Source organism: Dendropsophus ebraccatus, chromosome 14 (genome assembly GCF_027789765.1).
Source record: "Dendropsophus ebraccatus isolate aDenEbr1 chromosome 14, aDenEbr1.pat, whole genome shotgun sequence".
Taxonomy (NCBI): Eukaryota; Metazoa; Chordata; class Amphibia; order Anura; family Hylidae; genus Dendropsophus; species Dendropsophus ebraccatus.
The window spans coordinates 63,258,430-63,279,734 of record NC_091467.1 but is presented as its reverse complement, the minus strand read 5'-3'; the positions used below and the strand labels follow the sequence as shown (position 1 = coordinate 63,279,734).

Here is a 21,305-nt window from a genome sequence, read left to right as displayed (position 1 = left end):
TAGCTAATGCGGGGGGGGGGGATTGGAAAAAACATCTAGCATTTCTTGGAAATGGTCTGATTATCTGCAATATCCTAAAAATGAAACTGAAAGTCGATTCTCTGGTATATATAGCTCTGCAGAGCTCCTGAGAACACGGTCACTGACACATCTGCACAAAAGATAATATAATAATAATAGTCATAGGATGCTAAATACTATAATAAAAGAACAATAGAACCATAGAATTACATTGAAACCATACTAGAATAGTAGAATGATGGTCCTATATGTCTATAAACAGGAACTGTCACATAATGAGGGGCATAAAAGAGGTATAACTACCCCGTGAGGGACATAGAGGGGCAATAATATATGTGTCATGAATGCAACCTTGGCGCAGTCCTCGGTGCGTAAGGTACGACCGAGACTGCGATTTTGGCCATAATCTTCCATTTATTCTGTGTTTTGTTTGCCTTGTTTTTGCCCTGTCTGAACTGTGTCTTATTTCTTCTGGCCTGCTAATTGTTTTCCCTGCCCCACCCGTGTCTGTGCTGCTAAGTTTCCTCTGGTCATGTAACGGTTAACCTGTCTTTGCCTCAGTGATTGACAGCTGGTCCCTCCTATCATCTTCTGGACTTGGTTCCTGGTGCCCTATTTAAAGGCGTTATCCAACGCTACAAAAACATGGCCACTTTTCCCCCTACTGTTGTCTCCAGTTCAGGTGCAGTTTGCAATTAAGCTCCATTTACTTCAATGGAACTGAGTTTCAAAACCCCACCCAAACTGGAGACAACAGTAGGGGGAAAGTGGCCATGTTTTTGTAGCGCTGGATAACCCCTTTAAGATAGCTGTTTCTACCTGTGCCTCGCCGGTTATTGACTAATGGTCCTTTTACACGGGACGATTGATCGTTCGATTTTGCGCGATAACGATCGAATTCGAACGATAATCGTACGTGTAAACGCAGCGAACGATCAAACGACGAGCAAAAAATCGTTCATTTTGATCTTTCAACATGTTCTCAAATCATCGTTGATCGTACGCAAAAAATTCGCAGATCGTTCCGTGTAAACATTCTTTCAGCGATTTCACCTATGTGTGAGATAACGCATCGCAAAACGATCGCATAGCGAATTTTCCGTACGATGTATCGTTCCGTCTAAACGCTGATCGTTATAAAAAAAACATTGTTTATTCAAAATCGTTAATCGTGCGATTGGGCCAATTATCGCTCCGTGTAAAAGTACCATTAGTCTCTGCCTGCTTGTGTGTTCTGTTTTCTCCTGACTCCTGCTTAGTATCTTTGACCTCCCTTGCTTGCCGCCTGCCCCCGACCTTATTGCCTGTTTTCTGACTACGCTTTTGGATCTAATTTTGTACTTTTGCTGCCAGACTGTTGTGACCCGGATTGCTGACCATTCTTATTGTGTTTGTTCGTTTTGTCTTGTCTATTGTTTCACGTATCCAGGCCAGGGATCGCCGCCAAGTTGTCCATTGTGGCAATTAGGTAGGGACAGTGGGAGGGGCTGAACTCAGGGCTCATTGTCTCTGTGTGTTTGGTGTGACTGGTCCTGACAATAATAATAGTTTAGAATATATTTACTTTGTCTCTGGATACTTGACTAGAAATAGACTTGACTTAGCCTTTAAACTGAATATACTTCAGTATATTCTTCAGTACATTCATTATGTACTCGGTGTTAGTGGTGCTTGCTCCTCCTTCCCGGCTCTCTGATGGCGCTATTACATGCGGTGGCAACGAGCGGGTAAGAGCTGGGGGGGGGGGCTTTTACCTTGAATCTTGTATACATGGACACAAGTGTTTCCCAGTAACTGCCTCGGAGACTTGAGACTCCTTATCAGTGTTGAAGGTCTGTCTCAGACCAAACTTACTGTCTGGTGCCATATGTTATGAGAAAGTCTCTTTGCAAAGAATGTATTTTTCTAACCTTTTGACCTATATATATGGTAAATAACACATTGTACCAGCCTGGCTGCGCAGGACAGGAAACTGATGACCATCTATGGATTGACCTATCAGAGTGTGACATGTATGTGTCTTGTGACTTGAAACCAGGCCTGTATTGAATGTTTATACATTTCATGTGAATACACTGCGCATGAGTAGTACCGCCCCATATTCTGTCTATAAAAGTTAACACAAAATAATAAAGGGGGCGCTTCCCAAACTTACCTTACTGATACGTACATCAGTTGTCTGTGTCTGTGATTTTAAGTTGTAAGCAGAACTGCAGCTGCTAACTCCAATCTGAAACCATCCTATACCTGGGGAGTGACCTGTCTCTATATAGTCAGGTCAACATCAAAATTTAACCTTAACACCATTGTGACCAAATAAAGCTTTATATTCTGTGTTATATTATATATAGAATATATTATATTCTATATAACACATTACTATGATTTCATAACCTCATTTATATCTTTTCCCCATACGCATCGGTAGAACATAATGAATTAGCAGAAAGCTCAGTGATAGTGAGAACAGCTTGGATCCTGACTATTGACTGAAGAGCCTTCTGGAGATCCCTATAGAGCGCTCAAGGCCACCAGCCTTAAAGAGTCACTGTCGATTTTTTTTTTTTTTTTGCAGAAATCAATAGTGCAGGTGATTTTAAGAAACTTTGTAATTGGGTTTATTGCATGTAAAAAGCCTTTTCCCAGGTCCCCCCCTCCTTCCTCTTTTCCATCCACTGCAAAAAATCTAAAAATTGTGACTTGTTGCACTTGTTGGTACTTGTCGTACCCTGTCTGCTCTAGGGAGAGGGGAGGGGGGAGGAGGAAGGAGGGTCTGGTGTGGCAGTGTTATCTAGTCACAGTATGGCGGTATTGTCCAGTCACAGTATGGCGGTATTGGTCAGGTCTGGTATGGCAGTGTCATCCAGTCACAGTATGGCCGTATTGGTCAGGTCTGGTATGGCAGTGTTATCCAGTCACAGTATGGCCGTATTGGTCAGGTCTGGTATGGTGGTGTTATCCAGTCACAGTATGGTGGTATTGGTCAGGTCTGGTATGGCAGTGTTATCCAGTCACAGTATGGCCGTATTGGTCAGGTCTGGTATGGTGGTGTTATCCAGTCACAGTATGGCCGTATTGGTCAGGTCTGGTATGGCAGTGTTATCCAGTCACAGTATGGCCGTATTGGTCAAGTCTGGTATGGAGGTGTTATCCAGTCACAGTATGGTGGTATTGGTCAGGTCTGGTATGGCGGTGTTATCCAGTCACAGTATGGGGGTATTGGTCAGGTCTGGTGGTGTTATCCAGTCACAGTGTGGTGGTATTGGTCAGGTCTGGTGTGGCGGTGTTATCCAGTCACAGTTTGGCGGTATTGGTCAGGTCTGGTATGGCTGTGTTATCCAGTCACAGTATGGCAGTATTGGTCAGGTCTGGTATGGCGGTGTTTTCCAGTCACAGTATGGTGGTATTGGTAAACTACAACTCCCATCATGCCCTGCTGACAGGTAATGATGGGAGTTGTAGTTCTGCGGCCTGTGGCCATCCAGGTTGTAGAACTACATCTCCCATCATGTCCTATTGGCAGTTTATTGTGAAAGTTGTATGGCACGGTACACAAGGGGGGTAAGGGGGCACAGCACATGAGGGGGACACAATGGCATGGCACATGAGGGGGTAAGAGGGCACGGAACATGAGGGGGACACGGTGGCATGGCATAGGAGGGGGTAAGGGGGCACAGAACATGAGGAGAACGTGGTGGCACGGCACATGAGGGCGGGGGCACGGTACACAAGGGGTAACACAGTGGCACGGTACATGAGGGGGAGATGGTGGCACAGTTCACTAGGGGCTATATGGGTACCTGATGTATGTTGGCATAATAGACCATATTGAAAACACTTTTTTTTTCTCATCAAGAAATCCTGAAGGTTTTTCCTGATGGTTTCCTGATGGTAAAAACGGATTACTGTCAGGAAATCCTGATACTTTCCTGATGACATTTGAGGCCTCCTGATCAGGATTTCCTGACAGTAAAAATTGACACTGACGTGTGAATGGGGCCTTAGACTGATCAGATATCAAAATGATGTTTAGAAACAGGACAATCATGTTGCTAATTGGTGAGTGAAGATGTTGCGTCCTTAGGTTTATCGCCTCGGGCAGCAGCAGCTGGGAATACTGCCCTGAATATACTAAACGTTTCAGGATTCACCCATTGTTCTGTGCTGCTCATATTATTTGATTCTGCTGCACCACTTCATGGATAGGTATAGTGCCCGTGAATATGTTTGATGATTAGAAAGATTGCTAATATTCCTGAACCATTTACCTGTATGTGGTAGGGAAAGGATAACATGCTGGAAGGAATGCTAACTGGTGTAATCCTTTATGTATATGCACATGTATGACATATATAGAATAAAGTATATAGATGACAAGCTGACCCTGGATCTGGTCCCTTGGGTGCACATTCTTATTCTCCTTTACAATTTTCATAAAATGGACTATTGGTCGCACTATGGATAACTACGCTCTGATACAGTGTTAGGCTATGTTCACACTACTTATATTTTCGTAAAACCACGGCCGTTGTTGCACATTGCCGTCTATGGGATCCCGGCCGGAGCGTATGCACATAGTATACACTCCGTTCGGGATCCCTAGCGGCGCCGCAAACAACTGACAAAGAACACTAAAGATGTTTTTTTCTGAGACCGGCTGGGTCACGGAACGGCTAGTCTCTTACGTAGTGTGAACATAGCCTTACAGTGGAGGCCAGCTGCTTTTTGTAATTCCACAGACAGAGATCAGGGGGCCTGACTTACAGAACCCGGGCAGACAGCAATAGGGAGGCCAATACGTTCTAGCCTGCCACTCCAGTAGAGCCAATACCCTTTAAGGCTGGGTTCACACTACGTATATTTCAGTCAGTATTGTGGTCCTCATATTGCAACCAAAACCAGGAGTGGATTAAAAAGACAGAAAGGATCTGTTCACACAATGTTGAAATGGAGTGGATGGCCGCCATATAACAGTAAATAACGGCCATTTTTTCAATATAATAGCCGTTGTTTTAAAATAACAGCAAATATTTGCCATTAAATGGCGGCCATCCACTCAATTTCAACATTCTGTGTTTTTAATCCACTCCTGGTTTTGGTTGCGATATGAGGACCACAGTACTGACTGAAATATACGTAGTGTGAACCCAGCCTAAAGGAGAGGTCCTACCAAATAGTAAAAAGTCAGACAGGCAGGGGGAAGATGATATCCAGCAGCCATCAACAGGACCCGGGAGCAGCGCAACAGAAGCACAGGGACAGGTGAGTTTAATTGTTTATTATTTTCTCACACTCCCCTGCCTGTCTGACCTCTTTAACCCCTTAAGGACCGGCCAATTTCGATTTTTGCGTTTTCGTTGTGCTTAGAAGGCCATAGCACTTGCATTTTTCCACCTAGAAACCCACATGAGCCCTTATTTTTTTGCGCCACTAATTGTACTTTGCAATGACAGGATGAATTTTTTAATAAAGTACACTGCGAAACCAGAAAAAAATAAATGTGTGGTGAAATAAAAAAAAAGCCAACGCATTTTATTTATTTGGGGGGTATTTGTTTTTACGCCATTCACCCTGGTGTAAAACTGACTTTTTATGCATGTTCCTCAAGTTGTTACAATTACAACGATATATAACATGTATAACTTTTCTTTTATCTGATGGCCTGTAAAAAATTCAAACCATTGTTAACAAATATATGTTCTTAAAAATCGCTCCATTCCCAGGCTTATAGCGCTTTTATCCTTGGTCTATGGGGCTGTGTCAGGTGTCATTTTTTGCGCCATGATGTGTTCTTTTGTTTTTTATTACAATTTTTCTGGATTTGATGCGACCAAAAATGCACAATTTTGCACTTTGGGATTTTTCTGCGCTTACGCTGTTTACCGTGCGAGATCAGGAATGTGATAAATTAATAGTTTGGGCGATTAGGCACGCGGCGATACCAAACATGTTTATTTATTTATTTTTATTTATAACCTGGGAAAAGGGGGTGATTCTGACTTTTATTAGGGGAGGGGGCTTTTTATTGACATCACTTTTTTTTTTTTTTTTTAGAAGTGCCCCTAGGGTTAGGGTTATTCCCCCCTGGGGTTAGGGTTATTCCCCCTGGGGTTAGGGTTATTCCCCCCAGGGTTAGGGTTATTCCCCCCTGGGGTTAGGGTTATTCCCCCCTGGGGTTAGGGTTATTCCCCCTGGGGGACTTCTAGTATATATACTTTGATCTCTCATTGAGATCTTTGCTGTATACTTATACAGCAAAGATCAATGAGATCGGCACTCGTTTGCTTTTGGCTGTTGTAGCCGAAAACAAACGAGTGCCGAGCCGGGATCAGCGCCATCTTGGCGGAGACCCCGGCCGGCACCAGACACGGAGATCGCTCCTCCAGGACAACTTCCCGGGGGAGCGATCTCCGCCACTAGACACCGGGGAATGGCTGCGTCCGGTAACACTGGCCAACAAATTTTCAAAAGTTGTTTGGTTCCGAAATAAAATTAGCCAGTTCTCATGTTACTGTTTTGTGAATTGTATAGAATACAGTATGAGGCTATGTTCACACTACGTATATGTCCGGCCGCGAAAATATGCGTATATATGTGTTAATTTCCGGCCGGGGATTTACGTAAGTTGTGGCCGGCTACGTACGGTCCGCGAACTTGCGCCCGTAGTATACTTACGCTTCCCGAGCGCCCTACGTAGCGATCTGACAGCGGTCTTTTACTTGGAAAGCTTCGCCTAGCCCCGGACAACCCACAGAACCTTTTGGATCGGCAAAGAAAAGTGCAAAAATGAAGAAATCACCACTACGTACGGGACCGCATGTTACGCTACGGGCGTAAGTTACGGCATTTCCGTCCTGAAACAATGGTCTGGTTCATTTTTTACGGCGCCGCGTACGATCCGGGCGTAACTTCTTACGTAGTGTGAACTGTGCAGCCGTAGATCGTATACTTTCCATTGTACGCAAACTAGGTAAATCTCCGGCCACTTATTCACGGAACGCGCTACGTCCGGAGACTTACATAGTGTGAACATAGCCTAATAACGGACATATTTATTACTTCTGCAATCATAAGGAAGCAAGTTTACTGTTCATTAACTTTTGAAATATATTTATAGGAAACTTAGTTTTATCTGAAATCAACTACAATTTACAGGCATATCCAAGAATTTTTACTAATCAATTATGTTTATTGAAATGTATTTGATGTATTGAAATGGAATGTAGCTCCTTATTCAATAGCTTCTCAGTGCATTTACGCATGACTTTTGTATTCATACATGGGATTGTCTCTGATAACGGACACAAAAACGTATCTGACACTACTTTTGTGTCCGTCAAAAAAACGGATCCGTTTTGATCCATTTTTTTTTTTTTTATAATGGAAGTCAATGGAAGAATGGATGCACAGAAATGCATACGTTTTTTTCATCCGTTTTTTGCAAAAATACGGATTTTAAAAACGCAGTGTGAACCTAGCCTTACCCTGATACCTTTTTTCCATATTAGTCATTCTAAGATGATGCAATATACCAGTTGATGATGCAATACTGATGATGCAAACTTTTTCCAGTATTGTGTCACAGGCTGTGAGAAATATAGAAAGTACGTCTATATCTTGAAAATTAGAGCCAATTTCAAAATTTGAACATCATTTTCGATTTCAGCACACCAAAATTAGTTAAGATCAACTGTTTTCATGTCGGAACCTTTTTGGCCCTTGACCAGTGTAATCGGATGCAGCTGTCAACTTTGACAGCTGCATCTGATTACCTGATTAGCAGGCACAGCGATTGGACCGTGCCCGCTAATATTCGCGGCCCCGGGATACATGCGGCACGAGGGATCGCGGCGGTTCAGAGCGGGGTCGCCGCGCGGCCCCGCTCCGAACACCCTTACCGGCAATAGGGCGTAAATATACGCCCTTTGTCGTTAAGGAGTTAAGGTCACCCACAACCCTACCAAAGATCCTTACTCCTGTGCTTCAAGGGGTAGTTCAGCGAAAACAATTTCTTTCAAATCAACTGGTGCCAGAAAGTGCCAGATTTGTAATTTACTTCTATTAAAACATGTTGTCTTCCTGTACTTATCAGCTGCTGTATGTCCTGCAGGAAGTGGTGTATTCTTTCCAGTCTGACACAGTGCTCTCTGCTGACACCTCTGTCCATGTCAGGAACTGTCCAGAGCAGCAGAAAATCCCCATAGGAAAACTTCTCCTGCTCTTCGGACTGGAAAGAATACACCACTTCTTGCAGGATATACAGCATCTGATAAGTCTTGAAAATTTTTAATAGAAGTAAATTAAAAATCTCTGCCACTTTCTGGCACCAGTTGATTTGAAAGATTTTTTTTTCCCCTAAACTACCCCTTCAACCACTATACCCGCCCCTGGATAAAATTACTACTACGACATCCTTAACAATGGCCAGTTCCAAGGATCAGCCTGCTTATCACCATAAGGTTTAACATCCTGCCAAATCAATGCCATGAACATATAACTTTACAACTACAAGTCAAGGCAAAACTAGGAAAGTTGTGCTAAACAAAGCTAATCCTTGAGTCATCCAACAGACTGCAGGAGAGGAAAAAAAACCTCTGTGGAGGAAACCTCCAGGGATCCATGGCTGAAGGGTTGGGCTTAGAGGTTTAATGCCAAACTGTAACTAATCAAATTAAATAAAATTGATATTGTCATCACATATCTAATACCATGCACAAACAGATAAGGTTTATTTTAATACATGCATCATTACACTTGCAAAAGGGAATCAGTTTCCCTTCCAACAGAGGAGCCAGAAGCAGCTATCTCTGCAAGCTAAGTTTTTATATTGATATCTGTGAGCGAGTTTTGGAGCCTGCAAGTTTTTGATCTAAAGTGTGTTTTTGTCTCAAGTGTGGGACTTTAATATTCAGGGACTTTAGATTCGGGGAGTTTAGAGGAGAACAAATTGTTTGTTTGCATTTGAAAAAATTGTTTGTTTGCTTTTGCTCTTTGTTTTTTATATATACTTATATCCCCATAAAAATGAGCTTCATGTTTGACAATGCGGCCCAATGTACATCTTGTGCGATGTATGCAATCCTTGATCAACCGATCGAGGGTGCATACCATTGTGGGAGATGTGTGCATGTTGCTGGTTTGGAAGCCCAGATCCTGGATCTAAATGAGCAGCTACAGAGATTGAAATGCATTAGCAAACTGGAAAGGGGTCTGGTGCTCACTGAGCAAGCACTCCAAGGGGTAGATGGGGGAGAGAGTGATAGCATAGAGGTGCAGGAGGAAGAGGCAGCTAGTTGGGTGACAGTTAGAAAACAGGGTAGAGAGAAGAGTGTGAGGGAGGCCAGTCCTGATCTGGCACACCCCAACAAGTTTGCCAAATTGGCGGATGAGGGGGATGTTGATTCAGGGGTGGCATTGCTGCAGCAGGACACTGCCTCTGAAAGACAGGGGTGTCTGTCACAAAGACCGGGATCGTCGAAAAGTGTGTTGCCTACCTGGCGCTCGAGTTTGTCACATCGCGGATCGGGCTGACAGATTACTGGGGGGGGGGGGGGTTGGCTAATTTCCAAAAACTAAGAGAGGACCTTGGGGACATAGACTGGGACACTGCGCTGAGATATAAGAGAGGACCTTGGGAACATAGCATAGACTGGGACAATGCCTTCAGAAATAAAAGTACACGAGAGAAATGGGACTCATACCATATGGGAATAAACGTAGTAGAAATAGGAGAAACCCAATGTGGTTAACTACAGCTGTAAGGGGGGCAATAAATGATAAGAAACAAGCATTCAGACTACTAAAACTAGAAGGTAGTGGGGAAGCATTGAGCAACTATAGACAGAAGAATAGAATGTGTAAAAAGCAAATAAAAGAAGCAAAAATTGCAACAGAAAGTAAAACGAATTCCAAAATGTTCTTCACCTATATAAATAACAAAAGACTTAAAACTGAAAATGTTGGTCCCCTCAAAAATAATCTGGGTGTAATGGTGGAGGGGGAAGAGGAAAAGGCCAATCTACTAAACTTTAATGTTTTTAAGGCGTTGCTCCACTTCTTGTTGTGTTAGGCAGGTGAGATTTATGGGGGCCCAGAAGGTATCCATCCTAGAGTTTTGCAAGAATTAAATACTGTGTTAGACAGACCGTTATTTCTAATATTTATAGATTTTATTGCGTCAGGGATTTTTCCACAGGACTGGCGCATAGATAATGTGGTTCCAATATTCAAGAAAGGGTCAAAGAGTGATCCTGGAAACTACAGGCCCGTAAGTCTAACATCTATAGTAGGTAAAGTATTTGAGGGGTTTGTAAGAGATGCTATACTGGTGTATCTTAATGAAAATAATCTTATGACGCAGCACCAGCATGGATTTATGAGGGATCGGTCCTGTCAGACTAATCTGATCGGCTTCTATGAAGAGGTAAGTTATAGACTGGACCTGGGGGAGGCTGTGGACGTTGTCTATCTGGACTTTTCAAAGGCATTTGGTACTGTGGTGCTTGAAAGGTTGGTCTACAAAATGAGGATGCTGGGACAGTGCCGTTTCTAGCGGCAGGCAGGCCGGGCGACCGCACGGGGCGCCGATAGCTAAAAGCCCTCCGCACGCCTCTTGCTAAAAGCCCTCCCCACATACAGAAATATAATTGCAATCATATTATGAGTAACAAAAGCTTATACTGACAGTTAGAATGAGTTACTGCAGCAAGTCAATATTTGCAGTGTTGACCCTTCTTCTTCAGGACCTCTGCAATTCTCCCTGGCTGCTCTCAATCAACTTCTGGACCAAATCCTGACTGATAGAAGTCCATTCTTGCACAATCAAGGCTTGCATTTTGCCAGAATTTTTTGGTTTTTGTTTGTCTACCTGTCTCTTGATGATTGACCACAAGTTCTCAATGGGATTAAGATCTGGGGAGTTTCCAGGCCATGGACCCAAAATCTCTATGTTTTGTTCCCTGAGCCATTTAGTTATCACCTTTGCTTTATGGCAAGGTGCTCCATCATGCTGGAAAAGGCATTGTTGATGGCCAAACTGCTCTTGGACGTTGGGAGAAGTTGCTCTTGGAGGACATTCTGGTACAATTCTTTATTCATGGCTGTGTTTTTAGGCAAGACTGTGAGAGAGCTGATTCCCTTGGCTGAGAAGCCACCCCACACATGAATGATTTCAGGATGCTTTACAGCTGGCATGGGACAAGACTGGTGGTAGCGCTTACCTCGTCTTCTCCGAATAAGCTGTTTTCCAGATGTCCCAAACAATCGGAAAGGGGATTCATCAGAGAAAATGACTTTACCCCAGTCCTCAGCAGTCCACTGCCTGTACCTTTTGCAGAATATCAGTCTGTCCCTGATGTTTTTTTCTGGAGAGAAGTGGCTTCTTTGCTGCCCTCCTTGAGACCAGGCCTTGCTCCAAGAGTCTCCCCCTCACAGTGCGAGCAGATGCACTCACACCTGCCGGCTGCCATTCCTTAGCAAGCTCTGCACTGCTGGTAGCCCGATCCCGCAGCTGAAACACTTTTAAGAGACGGTCCTGGCACTTGCTGGTCTTTCTTGGGCGCCCTGGAGCATTTTTGGCAACAATGGAACCTCTCTCCTTGAAGTTCTTGATGATGCGATAGATTGTTGACTGAAGTGCAATCTTTCTAACTGCGATACTCTTCCCTGTAGGCCATTTTTGTGCAGTGCAATCATGAATGCACATGTTTCTTTAGAGATAACCATGGCTAACAGAAGAGAAACAATGATGCCAAGCACCAGCCTCCTTTTAAAGTGTCCAGTGGTGTCATTCTTTTTTTTTTAATCCAAATTATTTTTATTGAAATATTTGCATTTTTCCATTAACAAACAAAAACTCCCCAGAGGGCATACCCTCCGACCCCAACCCTCCCTAACCCACCCCCCATTCCTTCATCCTGTCAGTTCCACAGTCCTTGTTGAGTATACATAAAAGTCTGCAGACCATGATTCTCGACCTCCTCCCACCACGTGAGTGGGTCTGCAATTGAAGAATGTTCATCAAGGGCAAATAAAGGTAAAGCACGACCAGGCAGCTTGACTGAGCCACGCCCTGCACACCTCTCACCAGCCAGCGAAGACAAGATACATGCAATGATAGCATAAATCATTCCTCCACCCTGCCCACCTCACCTCCCAGCCTATGTGTGAGAACCAGCCGCCCCTAGTCCAGGGGTCGCCAACCATTTTCCCCAGATTTTCTCAAATTTCTTAGATGCTTTTCGTTGTTCATACGCGTACCTCTCCATGCCAATCAGCCAATTAACCTTCCCCACAAATTCCGAAACCGAGGGAGGGGTCTCGTCCAACCAATGCTGCGCAATGAGTTTACGCGCCATAAATAGAATACGGGCTACTGCAAGTTGTTCTGCAGCGGGTAACGCTACGTCTTCCACGTACCCTAACACATAGACCAGAGGAGACTGTTGCAGTGCCACTGAGTATGCTTTTTGAATGGCCGACGCCACCCCTCTCCAATAGCGGAACAGCTTGGGACAGCGCCAAAACATATGTAGTATCCCCCCTTCATGGACATGACAACGTTGGCACATGGGCGTATCCCGAACCCCTATGCGGAAGAGGAACTGTGGTGTGCGATATACCCGGTGTAGCAGGTAAAGGTGTGATAGCCTATGCTGCTCCCCTAAGGACAATTTAGGTGTCATTTCCACTATTTCCGTCCATTGACCTTCCTCTATAGGGCCTATGTCTACCTCCCATTTCTCCCGCAGTTGAAGGGGAAATCTATCTAGGTGCTTAGATATAATATGTCGGTATAGACAGGAGATAAGTCCCTTAGTGGATTCAGAATCCCCTACAATGTTCATAGGTGGCATATAATGTACGTCTGAAGTTAGTATGTCCCCTTCCGCTTCACACGCATGGCGAAGCTGCAGATATTTGTAAAACTGAGCATGGGGCAGCACAAATTGACTCTGCAGCTGGTCAAACCGCTTCAGCTGTCTGCCATCATACAACTGCACTACCCTCCTAATTCCTGTGTCTCTCCAGGCAGAAAACCCCTCCAGAAAATACAATTCTCCCAACCACGGAGTATCCCATATGGATGTGTATTGTGTATAACCCGTGACCCCATATAGGTTCCGGACCTTCCACCATAATTTATGGATGAGTAACAGCGTTGGTATCTGAGGGCTGAGCAGTAATATCTTTTTAGCTTCCAGGGTTTCAAACAAAGAGTCTGACCGTAAGTGGTGTCCCAGCAGAGCTTTGTTCTGATCGTCCCCATCACCCACTTCCCATCCCCGCAGGTGTTGTAGTTGGGCCGCAAGGAAGTACATCGCCGCATTGGGAATAGCAAGACCCCCATCATCTTTAGCCCTTTGTAAGGTCTCCAGTTTGATGCGGGGGTGCTGGGAACCCCATATCAATGCACGGAAGAGAGAGTGAATCTTGCAGAAAAGGCGAGAGGGAAGCCACACAGGAGAGTTATGTAAAATATATAACAGCTGTGGCATCCATATCATCTTCACCAGATTCGCCCTGCCCACCACTGATAGCGGCAACTTACGCCAAACCGCCAATTTCTGCTGAAATTTATCTATCAGAGGTGTCATGTTCAGTTTCTCATATGCTCTGACCTCTCTGGAGATAAATACTCCCAGGTATTTAAACGTACTGACACTCCTCAATGGGATGGCCGGATCCAATTGCAGAGCATCTTCTGAATCTACGGGCATAATGACTGATTTATCCCAATTTATAGTAAGACCCGAGTATGTGCCAAATTCATTTATAGTGGCCATGGCATTAGAGAGGGAAGCGGAGGAGTCATTAAGGTAAAGTAATAGATCATCGGCGTACAACGCCACTTTATCCTCCCTCACTCCCCTTCGAAAGCCAACCACTCCGGGATGCAAGCGCAACAGGGAGGCTAAGGGCTCTATAGCCAGCGCAAATAATAACGGGGAGATCAGGCATCCCTGCCGTGTTCCCCGGTGAAGCGGAAAAGATGAGGACAGCCCACCATTTATCCTCAAACGAGCTACTGGGGCAGAGTACAGCAGCTGCAGAGATGAGAGGAACACCGGTCCAAACCCCACCCGCTCCAATACCACCCACAAGTATGACCATTCGACACTGTCAAATGCCTTGACAGCGTCCAATGAACAGACCACTCGGTCCCCGGGATTATCTACTGGTAACTGTAAATTGAGGTGTAGTCTGCGTATATTCAAAGCCGTGGACCTAGCAGGGATAAATCCCGTCTGATCGGGGTGTATCAAAGATGAAATGACCCCTGAGAGACGAGTAGCTAGAGCCTTAGCTATGATTTTAATATCAACTGGAAGTAAGGAAATAGGCCTATAGGAATCAGGAGTCAAAGGATCTCTCCCAGGTTTTGGTAAGACCACTATTATCGCTTCCTGCATAGACACTGGCAGGGTGCCTGATTCCAATGAGGCGTTCCATAGTTCCAGCAATTTGGGGAGCAGGGGTTTCCCAACCAATTTATACAATTCAGCCGGGAGCCCGTCCGATCCTGGCGCCTTGTAATTATGTAGTGAGGTTACCGCCGCTTCTAATTCTTCTAAAGTTAATGGTGTGTCTAAGAAGGCCTGCTGTTCCGATGTGAGTGTTGGTAAAGATATACCGCTCAAAAACTGTGTCACTTGAGTCGGAGTAACCGTGGTATGGTGGGAATATAACGTTAAATAATAACTTCTAAACACCTCCAGTATGTCCGTCAGTGCTGTCACTACATCCCCTTCCTGACTCCTAATACCCGTGATGTACGAGGGGTCCCGCTGAGCTTTGGCTACCACTGCCAGAATGTGTCCCGCCTTCTCCCCCTCCACAAAAAAAGAATGTTTAGCAAATGTACGCTTTTGTGCTGCGGACTCCATATCAAATATATTGACAGCTTTATGGGCCGCCTGAAGCCTCCGGGCAGTAGCCCCCGTCGGTTGCAGGATATGTTGCTCTTCCCTCTCTCTTAAGCCCTTCAGTAGGTCCCTTCGCAATTGTCCCCTCCTTCTTTTCACCCCGGTGATACGCTGAATAAAGTGGCCCCGCAAGTATGCCTTCATAGCGTCCCATTCCACCTGGAGAGACACAGAACCCCCATTTAACACAGAGTACTCATCTATTACCGGAATCACCGTGGTCGGATCCAAAACGGTCAACCAATGTGGGTTCAGTCTCCACAGGCCTCTCCCGACCACCCCGGAACCAGGATGTGTTAATTGCAGTTTCATGGGTGAGTGATCTGAGAGAGTCCTGGGGAGATAATCAACACCAGTTATAAGATTCAACATGTGTTCAGAGCAGACAGCTAAATCAATTCTGGATAGGGAATGATGCGTGGATGAGTAACAGGAATAAATCCGCTCCCCCGGATGTCTCTGTCGCCACACGTCAGTTAAGGACAATTCTTTTAGCATTTTCCCCATAGCGGTAGCACCAGCGGCCAAAGTCACTGAACCCACACTAAGTCTGTCTATGGAGGGATCAACCACTGTGTTGAAATCCCCTACTATCAGAAGAGGGACATCCGGGTGAGCCGAGCAAAACTCCATCACTCTATTTAAGACCGTACAACTATAAGGATGCGGAACATAGACCGCAGCAAGAATGCATCTGATCCCATAAATAGTGCAATATAAGCAGATGAACCTACCCTCTTGATCAATTCTACTGTCCATGCATGTGAAGGGAATATCTTTATGCACCAGTATGCTCACCCCCCTAGAGTATTGCGTATGAACAGAATGATAACTCCACCCCACCCATGCACGCCTCAGGTATTGAGTGGTATCCGCGGTCATATGTGTTTCCTGTACACACAGTACCACTGGATGATACTGTCGCAGGAAATCAAACAGTGCATACCGCTTATCCGCATCTCCCAAGCCCCGCACATTCCATGAGATTACTGTAAGTTTGCTAGCCATAGTCACCACTCAACACATATCCAAGAAAATTGCCATGCTGCCCAGTGGACACATCTGTGAACATACAAAGGTTCAATAAGCTAAGATGGTAATCATAGTGCCATACTAAGAATGTCCACTGGGCAGCAGAGGCGCACAGGTTTCTGAACAGAACATGCAAAGCAAAACATTGCCATACTAGGACTGGCCACTGGGTGGCAGAGGCGCGCAGGTTCCCAAACATATCATGTAGAGTAAAACATTTCCATACTAATAATGGCCATCGGATGGCGGAGGTACACAGGTCTCTAGACATCTCATGCAGATGAATACGTTGCCACCCTAAGAGTGACCATTGGGTGGCAGAGGTGCACAGGTGACTGCACAGGTTATGCAAGTGGAAAAAAAACGTAAGGCACCGTGTGGATCCTGACACTTGAAGAAAAAAGGAAAAACCCCTCAACTGAAAACCAAACAACCCGGTTCCCAAAAACAAAGCGATCTGCACCCAAAAAATCTGCAGATTAGGGCACCAGTTCTCCATGACCGCAACACAATGAGCAAACAGTCAGATATAATGCAGTAAGAATAAAGCAGGACGGGTCCCGCTTAAAACAGGAGAAATGTAATCCTGCGGGCCGGCAGGAGATCATAACATAGAGGGAAGGAGAGAAGAACATGAACACTCTCCAGACACCCGGACAGTTCCCGAGGGTAACAAGACTTTAACTTGAGTAGGTAACTCCGGAGCTCAGGCCGGTACGTCACGATGCGGGCTGCGTCCTCCACGCAGATGTTGTTCTTCTTGGTCCAGCCAGCGCGTTGCATCTTTTGGAGAGGTGAAAAAATGAGTGTCCCCTGCTGCCACGACCCGCAGCTTGGCCGGATACAGCATGGCATATGGCACCTGGAGATTGCGCAACCTCCTCTTCACCTCCAGAAATTGCGCCCTCTGTTTCTGGACTTCTGCAGAGTGGTCAGGGAAGAAAGATATTTTACTGCCATTAATAGTAGTCTCCGGTAAATTCCGGGCCGCCCGCAATATAGTGTCACGATCACGGTAATGGAGCAATTTCACCAATACAGCACGAGGTGGGGAGCCGGGCGGGAGGGGTCGGGTAGGCACCCTGTGAGCCCTTTCAACAGCATACATAGGAGACAGGTTATCCTTCCCAAAAACCTCAGAGAGCCAGTTCTCAAAGTATTCTGTGGGGTGTGCACCCTCCATTCTTTCCGGCACTCCCACCAGTCTGACATTATTCCGTCTCAGACGGTTCTCCAGGTCGTCCGTTTTTAATAGCAACTGCGAGATAACTTGATCGTGTTTGCGGGAAGTTGTAGCAATAGGCGCAACCTTATCTTCCAGGTCCCCCACTCTGTGCTCCACTTCCGTGGTTCTATCACTGACTTTGCGTAAATCTTGGCGGAGAAACCCCACTTCACCCTGCAAGCTGCCCACTTGTTGTGTAAGAGAAGAAATAACAGCATTACATTTGGTGATAGAGGAATTGCATTGTGAGACTGCCAGCAAAATGTCTCTCAGCGTGGGCTCTTGTGCACAGACTGTCCCTGGGGCATAGGGTGGGATGCTGCTCTGCTGTGCTTCCCCTGCCACAGCCTCCATGTATTCCTCTTCTCCCTCCTTGTCACTGCATCCCCCCACCATGTCTGTCTCTGAAGGGGCAGTCTCTATGGGGCTGTCCTCTATAGTGTCCCCCTCCACCGGATCATACCGTACACAGCCATTGCTCATCCGTGGGGTCGGTGGTTTCTGGAACGCCGCCAGCTTGGCAGCAGTTCCTGCAGTGAGCTGTCGTGTGCTGCGCGGCATGTGAGGCGGCGGGCCGGCGCCATCTTGGATTTCTCGGCCGCCCGCTCCCGCCATGGATTTCGGCTTTTTGGGGACCCTGCCAGCCATCTGTCCGGTACCGGAGTGCTGCCCGGACCTCTCTGCGTCCCTGAGAGTGCTGCCTGTGAGGATGGTGGCCCGCAGGAGGAGTTCTGTGCCGGTAATCAGCGGGACCCGCGGGAGCTCTCAGACCTCGCGTCCGCTCACATGCCCGGCTAGGCTCCGCCCCCCCAGTGGTGTCATTCTTACTTAATTATGACAGATTGATCTCCAGCCGTGTCCTCATCAACACCCACACCTGTGTTAATGGAGCAATCACTGAAACAATGTTAGCTGGTCCTTTTAAGGCAGGGCTGCAATGATGTTGAAATGTGTTTTGGGGGATAAAGTGCATTTTCTAGGCAAATATTGACTGCAAGTAATTGCTGTTAAGTTGATCACTCTTTATAACATTCTGGAGTATATGCAAATTGCCATTTTAAAAACTGAAGCCGTAGACTTTGTAAAAATTAATATTTGTATCATTCTCAAAACTTTTGGCCATGATTGTAATTCACTTACAATCCTACTTCCTCTTTGTGGCTTCTCTACCAGACGATCAGAAGCCACTGACTGCTAGTTTCCTGTTTCTATGTGGGGGAAGGTTAGAGGACTGCATGCATGCTATAGGAAAAGAAGAATGGAAAACATAAAGGATATTAGTGGGGTCAGTAAGAGACCGGGTCATTGACAGCTCCAGATTGCATATGATCCTATATCGTCATGCCTCCCGACCATCCTGTTATTCATGGAGATGGGTTTTGTAGATGGTGAAGAGATAGTAGTCGCATCAAAATAGGACATGATATAGACACATGGAGAGGAGTCCGAAACATCTGAAATATTCAGTCAAAAGATCCATTAGAACATGTTCAGACAGGGATAACACCTATGAAAAACTATAACATGTTTTGGACAGGTGTGATAGATCCATAACATGTACGCATAAAGCCTTTATATACAATCTTGTGGTCATAGCTCATAACATCTGATCCATCTGGGATTTACAAGGAATCTCTTACAGAACTACATTAGTAGTCATCAAGTGATTTCAAAGAGCAAAGATGGAGGGAAATATCGAAAGGAAACAAAAAATAGCAAATATACAATAGAATATAACATCTTTCCTGTAATTCAGACCATTCTGGAGCCTGGTTCCTATATCCAGGCCGGAAAAGTCAGAGAGTTGTGTCAAAATCCCTAAATTCTTGCCCAGTCTAGTCTTCCCTATTGTGAATAGAAAAAAAAATACCATTGAAGAAGTCATAGAAAAAGGACACGTATATCTATCAGTCCTAACATGAAATCTTTGGTAAACTGTAATGGTGACCATCGCTCGTGGACCGGGGCATCTCAATAAATAAGAATATCATTAAAAAGGTCGCTTGTTTCAGTTCAAAAAGTGACCCTGATATATTCTATAGATTCCTTGCCCACACAGGGTTCTTCTCCAAGTGCTTATTTCTTGTATTGTTGATGACTGGGGTTACAGATAATAAAAACCTAAAATCTCAGAAAATTAGAATATTGTGAAAAAGTTGACTATTGCAGACTGATGTCACACTGTAAGCAGCCAATCAGAACAACAGCTGCAGAGGTTTCCCGAGCCTTTACATAGTTCCTCAGTCTGGGCCAGTGGGCTACACAATTATGGGGAAAATTGCAGACTAGATTTCCAGAAGACTGTAATGGCGGTCGGGCCTCCCAGACGCTGTGCGTTCACTCACCGCTGTTAATCCTTCAAGCTTAGCTGCATGGAGCAGCATTTGTCCTCTGCATGTAGTATAGATCCGGCCACTAGAGGGGGTGCGAGCACCGCGCGGCTGATTCATTACAGCGCGGCGCTTATAAATACAGTCTCCCCAGCTCCCAGCATCTCATTACAGATGCTGTCCGGGCGCGGAGGGACTCCGGTACATGCATTCCACGTTCGTGATCCGTCAGGATCACGGAACGTGGGAATGCAGCCTTAGTCCCTTTATTATTCTGCACCTGTTGCTTGGGTATTTAAGGAGGCTCCTTGCATATGTGCTTTGCCTAAGCGTCAAGGTCCTATGGTCCTGCAAAGGCGTATCTGTGGTTGCTTTGCAAAAGCGTTCCTGTGTTCCTGCCCTGTCCAACCTGGATCTGTGTTCCTGCTGTGTTATCCTTTTGCCCTGGTGTTCCTGCTATTTGATCCTGCATTCCCAGTTGCTTCCAGTGTACCTGCATGCTCCTGTCCTGAGTGTAAACCTGACCCGTGTTTGCACCTGGTACTATTCCTGCATCAAGTTACCCGCATTGTGTTAACTGCACCGTGTGAACTGCACCTGCATCTTCATCCCAGCATCCGTCACCTGCTTCTGTTACTCTTCATCCAGTGTGTTCTGTGTCTGTATATTTGTCTGTACTGTCAGTGTGGCAATGTGGGTGGTTCCACCCTTACCATCTGGTCTGCCTGGACCTGCTGTCACATGCTTTGTCTATCTCAAGAGGTAGCGAACTGACGTATAATCTGGGAAAGTCTATCTCCACCATCAGGAGTATCTCAGGAAGAACAGAAGACGCCCATAGGAATAGACGGGCATGTGTCACAGTGGGCTCACGTCCGCTCATCTTGACAAAGACATTGACACTGTTCACAAGAAGGGGAGGCCAGAAAGGTCATTGTAAAGAAGTCGACTGATCACACAGCAATGTATCCAAGTATATTAATGGGAGAAAAGTGTGTGGTAGAAAAAGGTGCGTAAGTACAGGGATAACTTCAAGAAAAGCCCATTAGAGTATTTGGGGGAGATTGACAAGGAGTGGGCAGTAGCCGCAGCCAGTGTTCGGAGCCACCACTTACACACATATCCACGTCACTCACAACCCAGAGACAATGAAGGTGTTCTTGTTCATCGTCTAATCACTAGTTCTTTTATACAGGCCAATTATTGGGTAATTCATTACAGATAACTAAGATATTAATACATGTTGTGGATGTTTTGGGAGGTAGGACAAATAATGAACTTTTCTCCCGTATAATATACACATAATGGGGGACATTTATGAATGTTGACGCAGATTTGCCCCTTTTCCCTGGCGAACACCTACCATATCACCTGCTTGCCTGATAGGTGGGACCCGGCAAAGCGGAGAGGAGGTGCGGCCTGACTTACCATGATTTACACCTACTCGCAGGGGTAATCATGGCAAAGATCTATACCTGCTCAGGAGCAGGTGTAGATTTTTGCACTTGTTATATGGCAGGTGCAGGTCAGGCCGGTTTCACCTAGAGGCCTGGCGCCCCCTTTCTATTGATGGGGTAACTTACACCACTAAGCCTTTGTTTCAGATCAGAGTGGTGGCCTCTTCTTTAAAAGAGATAAGGGTGAAGCCATTCCTCATGGTCCGGAGGTACTGACATTTTCAGCAACCTTTTAAATGAATGCAGCCTTTCACACGTGAAAAAATAGGGCATGTCCTAGTGGGGATTGCGGCACAGATCCCCCCCACCGCCCGGC

General features: G+C 45.6%; 1 protein-coding gene across 1 annotated transcript in view; it reads right to left on the bottom strand.

Moving 5' to 3' along the window:
- Positions 1 to 21,305, bottom strand: part of LOC138773061 (E3 ubiquitin/ISG15 ligase TRIM25-like) — a 73,874-nt gene that overhangs the window by 1,218 nt on the left and 51,351 nt on the right. The window lies entirely within an intron of this gene.